Here is an 11,878-nt window from a genome sequence, read left to right as displayed (position 1 = left end):
CTTACGTAGCCCCCTAGTGGCTGATTTTGTAAATGGTGTTTGGAGGAACCTCTTGTGCAGTAAACAGAGAAGCTCGGACCCAGAGTGGTGAACCCAGGTGCCAGGAAGCCCAGTGCAGGGGCTTCCAAGTCCTGGTGTGAATCTAGTCCATACTACCTAGGCTAGATGGCTAACAGCCTGGATTATCAATAACAACATTTATCTGAAAAGCACACAAATGGAGCTGTTGAACATGGATGTTTCAGTCAGACCTCCTTAAATTCTGCTTTATAACAACATGTACAAATTAATGACTAATAAACAAATGCATCTTTGTGCCTGTGTTCAGCACCCCAAAACTCTTTCATTAATATGTCCTAACTTACTGTAAACAGGCCTTGATGATTCATAGATACAGCATCTCCTAACAAAATTAAGGAAAGAATAAGCTTCAGTCCTAATATTAAGATTAAATATATCAGCTTACACATGGGTCCCAAGTCACCTGCACCCCCAAGCACTTGCTTTCTACCGACCTCTAGGTTTGCTGTCTCCCTAATCTGTCCATAAGAACATTCATAAATCAACCATGAGTTTCCTATTACACCTGGGAAGTAGCACTGGTAAATAAGGCAGGTGAACAGGCCCAACTGAATTCAAGCAGGCCATATCATTGCAAGGAAATGGGAAGAGCCTGAGTAAAGTTTGGAGGTTTAACTGCAAGCCTGGAGTTATTCATTTTTGTTGTTTCTAGGACAGAGCATGCCTGGCTGTGTAATTCTCTCTTGCTTTTCCCTTTGAGGACAGCTACTGCACCAGAAACTCCCAAGGCAAGTGGAGTGACTGTGACACTATTGGCTGGAGAGAGGAAGGGCTTCAGGATTAAAAACCTGAAGCTTAGAAACCTGGGTAGGTAACCAAGAGACAGGCTAGGCACTGGGACCATGAATCTTGTTGAGAGTCAATCTGTCAGGTGAGGCTCCAGCTTGAGAATTAATGCTTTGGGAAGGCTGGAGACCTCAAAGTCCCCACTCCCTGCTCTCAGTGGGGACACAAGCTGCTCTCAGCGGGGTCATGAGCTCCATCTGCTCTCTGACCTGGCAAGGTTCCCACTGACCAACCCAGGTTGCCTCCACTGATATTCAACTTTCCTTCAGGGTAGTTCAAGCAGCAGCAAGGAGATAAGAGTTTCTCTAAAATAAACCATTGGCCACCTTGGTAAAAAAAGCAACGAACTTCAGCTAGAAACACACTCGTGGTGCAGCACATGCCTGCCAATGTCCTAATGTCCTTTAGAAACAGGCCTTAATCACAGGGTTACTGTCCTCCTTGACCTTGGTGAGAGCCAGAATCTGATGTTTGGGCTGGGTATTTTGTTAGGTAGAGCATCTTCCACAAGTCTATTTCCCCACTCCCCTGGAAATGCTGGTCTAATGTGAGAAATGTGATGGCAGATATTCTCCACGTTCCCATGTGCCAGAGAAGAAGAACAAAGAGGAGGGGGACCCTGACATCAGTTTCTGCAAAACAAATGGATGTTGCCCTGTGGAATGAGTTTAACAAAACAGTGCCTGCTCTCAGTAGAGAAAGCCAGCACACAGCATTGGCAAGATCACTATCTGGACACACAGGCACGCCCTGCCAGCGTTAGACCCAGGAGTGATGCAAACTCTGCACTGCTTTTGCTAGGCTTTGATCAGCATTTTGTTTCTTCTGTCCAACACACCTCTCTGGGATCCTTAACATGCTCTTAGCTCAGCAGCTAAATCATAGGACAGAAGTTTTACAAGAGATTTAAGTGTTTGCTTAGTTTTGAAATCAACCCTGATGCTACTGAAGTGATGTGTAATTATATCGAGGATTAATTTAAATTCACTGACTCCAGTGAAAGTGTTGCTTGTAAATGGAAATTTCCAGGGCTCACAAATGGGCCTTTTTCTGCTAACATGAATAAAGGAGTTGCGACTTTCTTACAGAAGGAATATGACAACTGTCTTTTGTATTTTAAATTAAAGCCTAGGAAAAGACTCACCACATTCAGCTGATAAACACAGGCACTGAGTTTTTTTGACATTTATCTTGCCTACCTAGAACTGCAATAATAATAATAAAAAATCTGTTAAAATTAAGGATATTGAATTTTGAGATACATTAATTTCTCCTACCAGTGTCAGAAAGAATTTTCATTTTAAAGCATTTTAAGTGAGCTGACCATGTCTTTTCCCACATACTTTGCCGAGGCGATCGGCTCCGGGGCAGACGCGTTCTGCAGCGGAGCGGGGGATCGGGCCAGGCAGGGCTAATTTTTCCGGCATCGAGCCTACTCGAGGGAGCCGCCAGAACCCGGCAGCCCTCGTGAGGGAGGCTGACCAGGCGTAGGCGGAGCCAGCAGCGCCCCCTCCCACAGCCGCTCAAAAGCTGCCCCTAGGGAGCGCGAGCGACCAGGACGGGCAAACAGGGCGTGGCGCGTCAGAAGGGCGTGGCGAGGCAGTTAGCGCGGCAGTTAGCGCGGCAGTTCGAGCAGGAAGGGCGGAGTGCTCTCCCCCGCCCATACGTAACACCTCCTCAACGACAGCCGTTAGCGAGGCGATAATGGTCTCCACCAGGCATGGTGCGCTCTCCAGGAAGTCGGTACGCACCCAGACCGACTACCCGTTAAAAAGTGCAGCGGTTCAGGTCACCGGATGCAGGGAGTGTCTGAGCCTGTTGCTGCCATCGGCGGGAGGCGGAGAAACTGTGTGTGTGAGGTGTGAGCAGGTGGACGACCTGGTCCGCGTGGTGGCGGAGCTCAAGGAGGAGGTGGAGAGGTTGAGGGATATCAGGGAGTGTGAGCGGGAGATCGACTGGTGGAGCGACTCCCTGCAGGGCCTCAAGGAGAGGTACCGGGGTGAGACACCCCAAATGGGGGTGGACCCCCTGCCCTGTTGCCGTCAGGCAGAGGGAGGGGATCTGGGAGTTGAGGAGGAATGGAAAAAGGTCCCTGCTCGACATCGCAGGCGATGCCCTCCCCTTCCGGCCCCACCTTCCCAGGTGCCCTTACGCAACAGGTTTGAGGCCCTGGAGATTGAGAGACCGATGGGTGAGGAAGAGGTAGCAAGTGTACCCAGGAGGATGACTAGGGGAGGAGGTCGACTCCACGCCTCAGGACTGCCTCCACCAAGAAAGACAGAAGGGTGATTGTTGTGGGAGACTCTCTCCTCAGGGGAACAGAGAGCCCTATTTGTCAGCCTGACCCTACCCGTAGGGAAGTCTGCTGCCTCCCTGGGGCCAGGGTCAGGGACGTTGCCAGGAAGCTTCCCAACCTGGTTCGCCCATCTGACTATTATCCTCTTTTGATAGTCCAGGCAGGTAGTGATGACATTGAAGAGAGAAGCCTGAGGGCTATTAAACGAGACTTTAGGGGACTGGGACGGTTAGTGGATGGAGCGGGAGTGCAGGTGGTGTTTACGTCCATCCCTGCGGTGGCAGGGAGGGGTACAGAGAGGACACGAAAAGCCCACCTGTTAAACACGTGGCTCAGGGGCTGGTGCCAAGACAGAAATCTTGGGTTTTTCGACCATGGGGCACTTTACTCGACACCCGGCCTGATGGCTGCATGGCCGGGTCCCTATCTTTTAGGGGAAAACGGATTCTGGGCCAGGAGCTGGCAGGGCTCATTGAGAGGGCTTTAAACTAGGTAAGAAGGGGGATGGGGCTGAAGCAAGGATTGTTGGAGCTGTGCCAGGGGGAACAATAGCAAGGCCGGGGGATAAGGCAATGGCCCAGCTGAAGTGCATCTACACCAATGCACACAGCATGGGTAACAAACAGGAGGAGCTGGAAGCCATCGTGCAGCAGGCAGGCTAGGACTTGGTTGCCATCACGGAAACGTAGTGGGACCACTCTCATGACTGGAGTGCTGCAATGACTGGCTATAAACTCTTCAGAAGGGACAGGCAGCACAGAAGGGGTGGTGGAATGGCTCTCTATATTAGAGAGTGTTTTGATGTTGTAGAACTCGAGGCTGGGCATGACAAAGTCGAGTCCCTTTGGGTTAGGATCGGCGGGGCCAACAAGGCTAGCGTCCTGGTTGGGGTCTGTTACAGACCGCCGAACCAGGACGAGGAGACGGATGAGGAGTTCTACAGGCAGCTGGCAGAAGTTGCGAAATCGTCAGCGCTGGTTCTCGTGGGGGACTTCAACTTCCCTGATGTATCCTGGAAGCACAACACAGCCCAGAGGAAGCAGTCTAGGAGGTTTCTGGAGAGCGTGGAAGATAGCTTCCTGACACAGCTGGTTAGTGAGCCTACCAGGGGTGGCGCCCCGCTAGACCTTCTCTTCACAAACAGAGAAGGACTGGTGGAGGATGTGATTGTCGGGAGCTGTCTTGGGCAGAGTGACCATGAAATGGTGGAGTTCTCTATTCTTGGCAAGGCCAGGAAGGGGACCAGTAAAACCACTGTATTGGACTTTCGGAGGGCTGACTTTGTGCTGCTGAGGACACTGGTTGGTAGAGTCCCTTGGGAGGCGGTTCTGAAGGGCAGAGGAGTCCAGGAAGGCTGGGCGCTCTTCAAGAGGGAAATCTTAATGGCGCAGGAACGGTCTGTCCCCACGTGCCCAAAGACGAGCTGGCGGGGAAGAAGACCAGCCTGGCTGAACAGAGAATTGTGGCTTGAGCTTAGAAGAAAAAAGAGGGTTTATAATCTTTGGAAAAGTGGGCAGGCCACTAGGGAGGACTATAAGGATATCACGAGGCTGTGCAGGGACAAAATTAGAAAAGCCAAAGCTCATCTGGAGCTCAATCTGGCTACTGCTGTTAAAGATAACAAAAAATGTTTTTATAAATACATCAACACGAAAAGGAGGACTAAGGAGAATCTCCATCCTTTACTGGGTGCGGGGGGAAACTTAGTTACAAGAGATGAGGAAAAGGTGGAGGTGCTTAATGCCTTCTTCGCCTCAGTCTTTAACGGCAATACCGATTGTTCTCTGGATACCCAGTACCCTGAACTGGTGGAAGGGGATGGGGAGAGAGATGTGGCCCTCACTATCCATGAAGAAATGGTTGGTGACCTGGTACGGCACTTGGATGTGCACAAGTCGATGGGGCCGGATGGGATCCACCCGAGGGTACTGAGAGAACTGGCAGAGGTGCTGGCCAAGCCGCTTACCATCATTTATCAACAGTCCTGGCTATCGGGGGAGGTCCCAGTTGACTGGCGGCTAGCAAATGTGACGCCCATCTACAAGAAGGGCCGGAGGACTGACCCGGGAAACTACAGGCCTGTCAGTTTGACCTCAGTGCCAGGGAAGCTCATGGAGCAGATTATCTCGAGAGTCATCACGCAGCACTTGCAGGGCAAGCAGGCGATCAGGCCCAGTCAGCATGCGTTTATGAAGGGCAGGTCCTGCTTGACGAACCTGATCTCCTTCTATGACAAAGTGACGCGCTGGGTGGATGAGGGAAAGGCTGTGGATGTGGTCTACCTTGACTTCAGCAAGGCTTTTGACACCGTTTCCCACAGCATTCTCCTCAAGAAACTGGCTGCTCTTGGCTTGGACTGGCGCACGCTTCGTTGGGTTAGAAACTGGCTGGATAGCCGGGCCCAAAGAGTCGTGGTAAATGGAGTCAAATCCAGTTGGAGGCCGGTCACTAGTGGCGTTCCCCAGGGCTCAGTGCTGGGGCCGGTCCTCTTCAATATCTTCATTGATGATCTGGATGAGGGCGTTGAGTGCACCCTCAGTATGTTTGCAGATGACACCAAGTTAGGTATGTGTGTCGATCTGCTCGAGGGTAGGAAGGCTCTGCAGGAGGATCTGGAGAGGCTGGACCGATTGGCCGAGGTCAACTGCATGAAGTTCAACAAGGCCAAGTGCCGGGTCCTGCACCTGGGGCGCAATAACCCGAAGCAGAGCTACAGGCTGGGAGATGAGTGGTTGGAGAGCTGCCAGGCAGAGAAGGGCCTGGGAGTGATGGTTGATAGTCGGCTGAATATGAGCCAGCAGCAATGTGCTCAGGTGGCCAAGAAGGCCAACAGCATCCTGGCCTGTATAAGAAACAGTGTGGCCAGCAGGGCCAGGGAGGTGATCGTCCCCCTGTACTCGGCTCTGGTGAGGCCGCACCTCGAGTACTGTGTTCAGTTTTGGGCCCCTCGCTACAAGAAGGACATGGAGGTGCTTGAGCGAGTCCAGAGAGGGCTACAAAGCTGGTGAGGGGCCTGGAGAACAAGTCTTACGAGGAGCGGCTGAGGGAGCTGGGCTTGTTCAGCCTGGAGAAAAGGAGGCTCAGGGGTGACCTTATCGCTCTCTACAGGTACCTCAAGGGAGGCTGTAGTGAGGTGGGGTTGGTCTGTTCTCCCACGTGCCTGGTGACAGGACGAGGGGGAATGGCCTTAAGTTGCGCCAGGGGAGTTTTAGGTTGGATGTTAGGAAGAACTTCTTTACCGAAAGGGTTGTTAGACATTGGAACGGGCTGCCCAGGGAAGTGGTGGAGTCACCATCCCTGGAGGTCTTTAAAAGATGTTTAGATGTAGAGCTTAGGGATATGGTTTATTGGGGACTGTTAGTGTTAGGTCAGAGGTTGGACTTGATGATCTTGAGGTCTCTTCCAACCTAGAAATTCTGTGATTCTGTGATACTGTTCCACACGGCAGGCATCTTCATTACCTGCAGCTATGTTTAGCTTTAACATTATTATTTGAAGGGGTACATGGACCCAGAGGTATAGAACCACTTGCATAAGTGGGAGTCTAGGATCAAATTTATTTGGCTTCTGTATAAATATATATCCTTAGAAACCTAAAGCTGTGTTTTCAGAAATTAGCTACCATGAAGATGAATAAATAAATAAAAGCCTTAAACTGTCCAAAGCTCTAGTTTAGCCACATAATGAATACATGCTTCTCAGGACAGGCACTTGAGAGGCTACCTGTGCTTATGGCACCTGCCCCCACTTGCTTGTAGTGATGCATGTAAAGGGCTGCCTTTGTAAAACATTATAATGCCTCCTAGTATTTATTAGGTCACAACCACAGCAATTCCAGCTGTCCATAGAGAAGTGCACTGTTTTTTTTTTTTTGTTTTTTTTTTTTTGACCTATAACTTTTTAGATGCCTGATTCATTATCAGCTTCCCCTCTGTTGTTTTATAATAAGTGTATATAGACCAGTAGCACTAGAGTGGCCTGTCCATCTCAGCCAAGGCTTGCAGACTGGAGGTGCTTGTTTCTGGGCCCAAAATCCTTGTGGATATCTAAAATCTACCAACAAATAACCGAGGGTCAATCCAGAAGTAATGACTTGAGTCATGTCTGAAGTTTGTACGAGGATTTCAGATTCATACCTGAAAGCTCTGGTAGCAGCATCTCTGCTGTCCGGTCTTATTTGTCCTCCTGATGTTGGTGATAAGATAAGGAGCGAGGCTGGCAGAATTTGCTGCAACTTCCTGGTCTGTGTATGGCTGTGCCAACAGAGGCACAAGAGATGTGGTGTTGTGGCTGCACTCCACATTTCATCGTGGGGTTTGGCAGCTCCTGCCTAGTTATTGCCTTTCAGAGCTGTCCGTCAGTCTGAGTGACTGGCGAGTAAGACAGACAACTCCACTCCCTAGACTGCTGGAAGGACTTCAGAGCTTCAGCTTGCATTTTCTCTGCTCCATGCACTTGCTAGGAGAAAAACTTTCCAGCATGGCTGATAGGTAAGGAAAAATCATACCAATCTTCTCTAATATGAAGGACTGTGGAGACAGGACATTTATGTCCGGGAGATGTGTAAAAGAGAGCTGCATGAAATGCAACACTGCAGCAATCCTGCTTCCTGTTTCTGTTCTGTTCTTGTACCTTTCTGAAAAGTTGGTGAGGACTAAAATAACAAGTAAACTCTTGTAAGTAACATAAACTCTTTAAGCTAAAGTGACATTTTGCTTGAATAGAGAGGATAATGTAGAATCAGTTCTCGAAATCTGCTGAGGACCTTGACAGCATTTGCCAAGCAACTGCTCACTGACTGCTATTGGCAAGGCATTTTCTTTACCAACTACAAAACCTGTCTATTTATCCTTTTGTATTTCAAATGCCAAGTTTAAACAAGAAAAATGTCACTGGGCTCAAGCAAAACATGCTTGCACTGGCATAAGAAGAAAATTGAAAGAATTGTTTACATCTTCAATTAAACCTATGAGATGATGAATGTATTTCACAACATTTGAACCAATTTTTTTAAGGGATTAAGAAATGTAAATGGTTGCTCATCAAGCTTTCTAAATGCTTTACTTCTCTATGCTAAGTTTAAAGGATTTTTTTTAAATTGGATTCTGTTCAAAGATTCTCTGAAGATAAATTTACTTTAAAGAAGATGATCAACAAAACCTTTGCAAGGCTCTGTGTGACCCATTTGCAATACATGTTTTTCTTGCTTTGACATCGTTGACTTGCTCACATGACTCTCCACTGACCCTTTAATTCTCTCTTGAGTCATTTCAGATTTATAGCAACAAAAGGTTGTTTCCTGGGGAATGATTTGTACAAATTGAAAATGTCATACAAGAAAATGACGTGGAAAAACTGGCACATCACCTGAATGTTTCATGTGAAAGTTACAATTAAATGTTGATACCATCTTCTTTTGCGCCAGCTGTACTGCTGTTGCATTGGAGTTACTATTGCAGAAAAATCTCCCCCAAGAGCTTTTCCACCTCTTACAACTGCAGGCTAAGTGTTCTTGTTATTGGAGTGGTGTTTTTCACACATAGGTGCCTCTAAGCTAGACTCCCAAATGGACAAACCCCAATTGACCAGATATTTTGCATAGATATATTCTATGTGAATGTACAAATTGAACAGCTGAGACGTTTCACCATAGTGAGGGCACTGAATTAGTGACCAAAAAATAAATAAATCTGGTTTTGAGTCATGCATTCAACATATTAAAAATCACAGTGCAAATATGCAGTACTCTTTTTCAAAAAATCTTTACTTAAATGCTTTGTGTCATGGATTTGCATAAAGGTGTTGGGCTTCTCTTTGAAGTTGTCTGACCTTATACTTGTAAGCTAAGTTTCTGGACCTTTTTTAAAGAAATACACTCCAGAAAAAACTTTTACAAGACGACTGTATAAGTTGCTAAACAAGTTCTTTGCTTTGGCAGTTATTTGCTTTCTTTATTCAATGTGTCAAAGTGTTCTGCTCTGTTTGGAAATTAAAGGGACAAGAAAATGGAGAGGAAGAGTCCATGCTGATACTGGAGTAGCACCCAGAAGAGAAACAGGAGAGAAAAGACATCTTATTTTATTAAATTAAATGTGGTATTCTGTAAGCTTCCTAGAGGAGGACAGATCAACAGAGTCCTACAGTCCTTTACATAGTGCAAATCTGCCAAGAACAGACCTAGAATAAGCAGAAGGTATTGAAGGGATGACAGATTTCCTGTATAGAAAAGAGATGCATACATACTAAATTGTACGTGTATGAAATAGGACACATATAGTAAAAAATTCTAAACAAAAAAATATTTATATTCCCACCCCCCCCTTAATGTTTCACATACCTTGGATGTTCAACAGACAGCAGGCTCCTATCCAACGCTGGTAGTTACTTCGAAGGTAAAAACCGTATCAAACATGATATAGCAGTACTCAAGCAGATGAGATAAACTGATGCAAAGGAATAACCAGCAGGAGGGTCTAGATCCCAGGAGAAATGTTATCCAGTAAATTAGGTCAGTCCAAGGGAATACAGATGATGTTTGGAGTTGAAAAACACATCTGGTACTCTTCCACGAACTTGTTGATCCTGTTCTTGGGACATCAGCTGAGCTGGTGAGATGAGCACTTTTCTGCTTAAAGTCAGTTTGTAATCTCTTTTTCAGAAGGAATTGATTGCTCTTCTTATGACTCTGGAAAGAAGGTGGAGATTCTACTGAAATTAAATAAAAATGCTGCTGGTGGTGGCTTCTGTGATGTGCCTTGTAGCTAACTCACTGAGAATGATCATCAGATCAACGGTAAGTCTGTCACTGCTGTGGATCTGCCCAGATTTTTGCCTACTCCTAGATGCCACAGTAGGCTTTATCTCACTTAAGTTTGCAAGTCCCTGGTATAGGCACCTATGTTCCCATTACAGTCACTGATGTCTGCAGTCATTTTTCTGCTTGTGTAATCTGTGTTAGGGTTAGATGAATGACCCTGTATAAATACACTGACAAAATCCCCAGTGACAATGATCAGATGCCACTGGGGACACTGGTTCTCTTCCAGGACCTGATCACTGTTCCTTTTGCTGATGAAGACATCTGCCCTTTTTCTTCCAAAATGTATTCAATACTCCAGTGAAAGGAATGTGATGCTTTTCCTTCTCATGCTAATGCAGAAACAGGCAGATGTTCTGAGAGTGCGGCAAGGATTGCTTAGATATTCAAATCCTACAGTTACTCCTGATGTGTATTTTCTAGAAATACATCATTTGGAAAGTGCATATAGCTTTCATGATTTTGAGTGTTAAAGTTAAAATGCTAATTAACCCACCCAGTGCTGAAAATATGAGAAGAGAGAAAAGAAAAGAAAAGAAAAGAAAAGAAAAGAAAAGAAAAGAAAAGAAAAGACAGACCTACGGAGATACCTCATTACCTCATTACATAAGGTAGAGAGAGGCTGACATATGAAGGATAGCAAGTTACTGTTCCAAGCACAGAAGGGATTAAACACAGCACATAAAGGGGTTAAACACAGCACAAAGAGAATAAACATAGGACTGCTACCATGGAATATCTTCAAACTCCCCTGTTCAGGGACTTCTATCAACCTGATGCTGCTGGACATCACATGCTTATTTCTGCTCTTGGTGCCCCTAAGGGACACTGGAGTGCCCTACAGTCAGTAAAGTGGTCTATGTGACAATAAATGTGCTTTACTGATATTTTATTTGGTAGCAAAACCATAAATAGAAAAAAAAAAAAAAAGAAAGAAAGAAAGAAAGAGAAAAAAAAAGGATGATGTTGTAATTGTATGATTGGATGATGCTACAACAAAAATTATACACAAAGCCAACTTATATGAAGCCAAACAAGCATCACCAGTTTCTGCAATCATCTATTTTTTGAAGTGCAACAGCAGGTACTCAGAAGTCCCTGACACTTGGCAAATCCATCCTAATAGGAAAAAAAATGTACACTGTTGGGAGATACTACTGCAGAACAACAGATTTCAGTGATAGTTCAAGTAGTAGAAATAAAAGGCAAGAAATCAACTGTATAAATTCTCGAAGGGTATACATTTAGTGATGTCAGAGAATGGAAGTTTTATTCTCAGTTTATGCTGAAAGCATTTAGAATTGTTTTTGCATAATGACATTAGAACTCTATAATTCTCAAATTATGACTTCTATGGAAGGTCTTAAACCTCCAGGCCTAATTCTTAACATACTAGTACAGACAGCTCTCTTAGCCAGAAGGGATCAGATGCTTACAGGAAAACTGTAACTGTGTATTCCACAGAACTGCAAATGGTGTTTGCAAGGTAGAATGCAAACTAAGGATGTGAACAAGAACTTTAGTTTTCCTTCTGAGATAGTTAATACAGCCTAGTAGATGATACAGCTTATGCCTAGGCAATTAGCAGGCTTAACATATAAATCTAGCTAGATCTGCAAATAAGCAGAAAATTATAGGAGAGATGGTGGAAGTGAATGACATAAAAATTAGTAAGTAGACTTGCTAGGTGCAAGGGGAGAAGAAGAAGAGCAGCGAGCAATTAAAATGGAGGCACAGAGTATGGATTCAGTTTTGTCTAATGTATTGAAAGAAGAAAACTGCAAAAGAGAAAGACAGTGATGAGTGCCAAACACCCAGGCACTCACTGGTCACCTGCCCACAATGACCAGAAAGGGTTGATCACCTGCATGTCTAGGACTATGGCTGCACTTTGCCTG

Source organism: Oxyura jamaicensis, chromosome 1, assembly GCF_011077185.1.
Source record: "Oxyura jamaicensis isolate SHBP4307 breed ruddy duck chromosome 1, BPBGC_Ojam_1.0, whole genome shotgun sequence".
In the NCBI taxonomy this organism is placed as follows: domain Eukaryota; kingdom Metazoa; phylum Chordata; class Aves; order Anseriformes; family Anatidae; genus Oxyura; species Oxyura jamaicensis.
The sequence above is the reverse complement of the archived record's forward strand: the minus strand, read 5'-3'. Positions refer to the sequence as shown.